This window comes from Nannospalax galili, unplaced genomic scaffold (assembly GCF_000622305.1).
Source record: "Nannospalax galili isolate Female #2095 unplaced genomic scaffold, S.galili_v1.0 scaffold96, whole genome shotgun sequence".
Classification (NCBI taxonomy): Eukaryota; Metazoa; Chordata; class Mammalia; order Rodentia; family Spalacidae; genus Nannospalax; species Nannospalax galili.
The window spans coordinates 7,590,385-7,595,424 of record NW_008342018.1 but is presented as its reverse complement, the minus strand read 5'-3'; positions in this window follow the sequence as shown (position 1 = coordinate 7,595,424).

Here is a 5,040-nt window from a genome sequence, read left to right as displayed (position 1 = left end):
TTCTAAAAGACAAGTTTTATGAAGCACAATGAATGCATAGCAACCATCAAAAAAGACCCATTATCTTAAAATCTTTCAGTGCCTCTTTCGCATTGATCCTTGTACATTTGGAGGAAGAAGTTGCTGATAGCTGTGCATCAGAGATAATCGCTCTGCAGTCTCTTGTTCTCTGCCAGTTGTGATCTTCTTTGTTAATCTCCATATGCTACATAAGGAAGCTTCTCTCTTGAGAGATGCATTAATCTATAGCTATAACAAGTCATTAAGAGTCACTTTAATACTATATGTATTTAGCAGAATAATAGTATTAGGCTCACAAAGAAGCAATTTTCCAGACAGTTGAGAAGTTACTCATATGGACTCACAGCAATTTGTGACAGCATGAAGAATGTCACTTAAATTCAAGCCACACAAAATCCCAGCAGAGAATTTTGGGAGTTGGTATACCCCTTCCCTACCTGAAGAAATATAGGGAATCAATGGCTGACATTAAAGGGAGAGTCGGTCTCTTTAAAGGGTGTGTCTCTTGGTAGGTTAACCGGGTTCCAGTGCCTGAATCCACACTGGAGGACATCTGAGAACACAAATTTGACTCTAAAGGCATATGTGTGTGTGTTTGTGTGTGTGTGTGTGTGTGTGATCAAGGCCAGCCTTGTCTACGTAGAGTTCCAGGTGAGCTGGATTACAGGAAAACCCTGTCTCAAAAACAAACAAATAAAACGCATTGTATGAAATTTGTAAAACAAATTTCAAAAAAGGAAAAAAACATACCCAATCAAGGTTTGGAGACTTGGCTAAAAAGTAAAGATCATTAACAGCTCTTACAGAAGATATGGATTCATTTCCCATCATCCACCCACAAAGCAGCTAACGATTTCCAGGTGATCCAACACCCTCTTTGGACTTCCATAAGCATTGCACATATGTGGGGCATTTATATACATTCAGGAAAAACACTCATACACATAAATTAAGAATTAAATCCCAAAAAACAACCAAACAGGACCTAGTCATCCTGGGACTATAGCTAGTTGGTAGAATGCTTTCCTAACAAGCACAAATCCCTAGGTTTGACTCCTAGCGCTACATAAACATGAGGTGGCATTTTATCTCTTTGATTCCAGCACTCAGGAAGTGGAGGCCAGGACATAGAATTCCTTGGACATTCAGGCCAGTCAGGGATATATAAGACCATGAGTCACTGTTATAAGGGCGATGCCAAGTTTTATTTCTTTGGGGTAAATATCAGAAATACTAATTTACAGAGGAAAGTGTGAATTGTTAAGGACCAAATTTAGGTAAGCCCCAGAGAACAATGAAATACTTAAAAAGTTTCACATTTGATGAAAAACTAGATTTAAAAATAAATTGTGGAAATACTTTGAAGAAAAGAAAGAGAAGGGACTAGCAAGAAAAAAAAAATGGTCCAGAGAAAAGCAAATCACAGACAGCTTGTAAAAGCCAAATAATACCTCACATACATCACAGTATCTTGAAAGGAAGAACATTTCTCAGATGGCAGAAAAAGAGACAGAAAAATATGTCTAAATGAGTTTAGTCCTCAGAAACAGAAACTCTGACCTGTGAGTAGGCAGCGTTTGGGCCACGAAGACAAAACAGTCAACATTCCTCATCCAGTCCTACATATAAACACTTTCTGTTACTTCAGTAAATGCAATCTCATTTAAACATAGAAAATTAAAAAAAAAAATAGGTACAGAATAAAATCCACAAAGAAGTCTCATGAATGTTACAGTCAGTACAAATGCTCCAGAAAGACTAAAAAAGAAAAAAAAAAAAAAACAGTTGAAAATGTCTTCATTAAACTCCTCCAGAGAGGAATCTTGGCTGGATGCATCTGAGAAGCTGAGCTAGGAAAGGTGTCAGACATTTGACTTTGTTACATGACCCTGAGGTCCTGGGGAATCCTGAGCTGCCTTCATAGCTGCCCTTGGACCACAAACTGAATCCAAGTTGAAGATAATATATATGCCTCATAGCTAATTATTTCAGTATTTTGATTTAATTTAGAATAATTTTAGTTACTCTAAATTTAGTTGAAATATATTTACTCTGTAAAGTTGAGACCTTTGTTTATTTTTATCTTTATTCACAAACTACCTGGTCTAAATCTGTTTCGCAAAGTGATTTTGGTTATTTTTTCTGGTTACTTCCTTGATTTTCACTGTATAGCTGACAGTTCATCTCAGAGCCTTATACCAGCACGGCTGGTGCTCAGGTGCTGAGCCACACTTTGAGAAAGTCCTCCAGTGTTTTATTTCATATGTTTTTTGGTTTTCTATTTCCCTCTCATTTTTATCAGTGCAACAATACCTTTTTTTTCCCTAAAAGAGCAGGATTGATTTGAGATCTTTCATATTCCATCTGGTATTGCCTCAGGGAATGCAATATCCAGATTGGTCTATTAATTTATTCATTTATTTTGAGATGTGTTGCCCATTACTTTGATTTCAAATTTAGAGATCTAAATTATAGTTAAAATTAAATGAATAGTTTTTCTCACCCCTCCCATGCAGGCATTTCCTCCCTTTTATTCTATCCAGTTGCTCTTCAGTCTCCAATACTAATCTAGTGTACTCTTAAGAATTATCATTTTTCAAACCATTGAGAAGTCTATACAAACTTACCTAACTCCCAGTTTCTCATGCAAAGGGTCACATAGGATATTTATATACACTTGAACTTTTTATTTTCCCCTTACAGAATGATTTAAGAATAACTAATACTGATTTGCCTTGCAAATTCTCACAACTTTCTAACCCTCTTATGTGAGTATTTATTAGTTACTCAAGTCTCTTCATCTTCACATCTGGGCATTAAAAGCCATGATTGAAGCTTTATGGTGATAAATGTTGTACTGAATAAGAATGGTTCATACAATTTTATGGTTGCAGATGTTCCTTTATGGAAGTTTTTTTTAGGTTAATTTTTTGTTAGAAGGTACAAATGTGTATACATCTGTTGCTTATTTTCTTTATTTCTTTGCATATTTGTTGTTAGTAGACTTGCCTGGGTAGATATTAATTCCCACTATCAAAGAGGGAAGAGCTTGTTTCCTACAACCTTGTCAGTAGAGGGGGCATTAATCATAGTTCAAAGTCTGTTATATGTTCTTCTAAAAAGTATAGGATTTGGGGAAAATTGATGAACCATTGTTGGTGATTTTCAAATTTTTATAGAATTCTTCATATGCAATCTCATGAACTCGATATTTATTTTATTATTTTAAGAGTTCTGATTGTTTCCTTTTTACTGTTTTCTTATACTTTCAAACAACTTTTTAAAAGTATATCCAGGATAGGTATGGTGGAACACTATTTAGATCTCAGCACTCAGAAGCTAGGGGAGGTGGATCTCTGTGAGACTGAGGCCAGTGTGGTCTACACAATGAGTTCAGGACAGCTGGGGATATGGGGAGACCACATGTCAACAAACAACAACAGAAAAAGATGCATCCATGCACATTCATCTAATTTGTACTCTTTCCTAACTAATGTGGATTTTTATGGCTTGTATTTTCTCTGAATAATTATTTCATCTATTTAATTTCATCTTGCTTTTTCTTTTTAAAAATATATCTTTTATTATTTTTATTTTATGTGTATGAGTGTATTGCCTGCATGTGTGTAAGTGCTCCCATGTTGTGCAATGCCCACAGAGGTCAGAAGAAGGAATCAAATCCCATGGAACAGGAGTTATTGAAGGTTGTTAGCTGACATGTGGGTGCTGGGAAACGAACCCCAGTCCTCTGCAAGAACAGTCAGTGCTCTTAACCATTGAGCCATCTCTCCGGCCCCTTATCTGTTTCTTCTTAATCAAGATAGATATTTATTTGTTACTTTAAAAAAATTAGATGATTATCCTGCACATTAATGCATTATGTACCTAATATCACTCTTACAAATCTTTTTAAAAATATTATTTATTATTTTATGTGTATGCATGTATTGCTTGCATGTGTGTAAATGCATCTGAGTCTTACAGTGCCTGTGAAGGTCAGTAGAGAGTCAGATCTCCTGGACAGGAGTTATGGACGGTTGTTAGCAGCCAATGTTGTTAATCACTGAGCCATCTCTCCAGCCCCATTCTTTCAAATCTTGAATTATTTTTCTATGTACTTTCTTCCTGTGTGTGTATAAGTGTGTGAATGTGTGTAGAGGCCAGATGTTGATATTGTCTTCCTCTATGCTGCCCACCCCAATATTTCTTGAGGTAGTGTCCCTTGTACCTGTACCTCAGTAATTCACCTAAATAGGTTGGTCAACATGTCTACGGGATCTATGTGCCATAAACTTCTCGGTCCTGGGATTGTAAACATGCACTGTCAAGCTCTGCTTTTTAGGTGGGTGCTAGAGATCAAATGCAGATCCTCACTGCACCAACCAGAACATCAAACTAACCTCTCTCTGCAGTCTCTTTTGGGCATTTTTCTGATGCTTGAATTATAAAATATGTATTAATTTATATTCCTACATTCATTTGTTAAAAAAATATTGCTATGAATTAGATAGTATTGAAGCTTTAAAAGCATTCGATGGATTCTGCATGTAATATCATCTGCCAAATTTCTTTCTTTTATATCCTATCAAGAAATCTGCACATAGAACCAGGCCATTGTGCATATTTTATGAATCTATAACATTGAATTGTGCTCATATTTACACAAAGTTCTTTAAACAAGTTTATCACTATTTTATTCTAAATAGACTTTTTTTTTTTTTTTTTTGGTTTTTTTGAGACGGGGTTTCCCTGTAGCCCCGGTTTGCCTGGAACTCACTATGTAGACCAATCTGGCCTTGAACTCACAGAGATCTGCCTGCCTCTGCCTCCCGAGTGCTGGGATTAAAGGCGTGCACCACCACGCCCGGCTCTAAGTAGACTTATTAACTCTTATTTTAGTTGTCAATTTCTACTCTCTTGTTCATTTTGAAGAGACTGTTAACACTATCTTTACTTAAGTGTAATTACAATTTTGTTTAGGTTTGAGCCTAATAGGAGTTCCTCTGGCTATATCTTGGA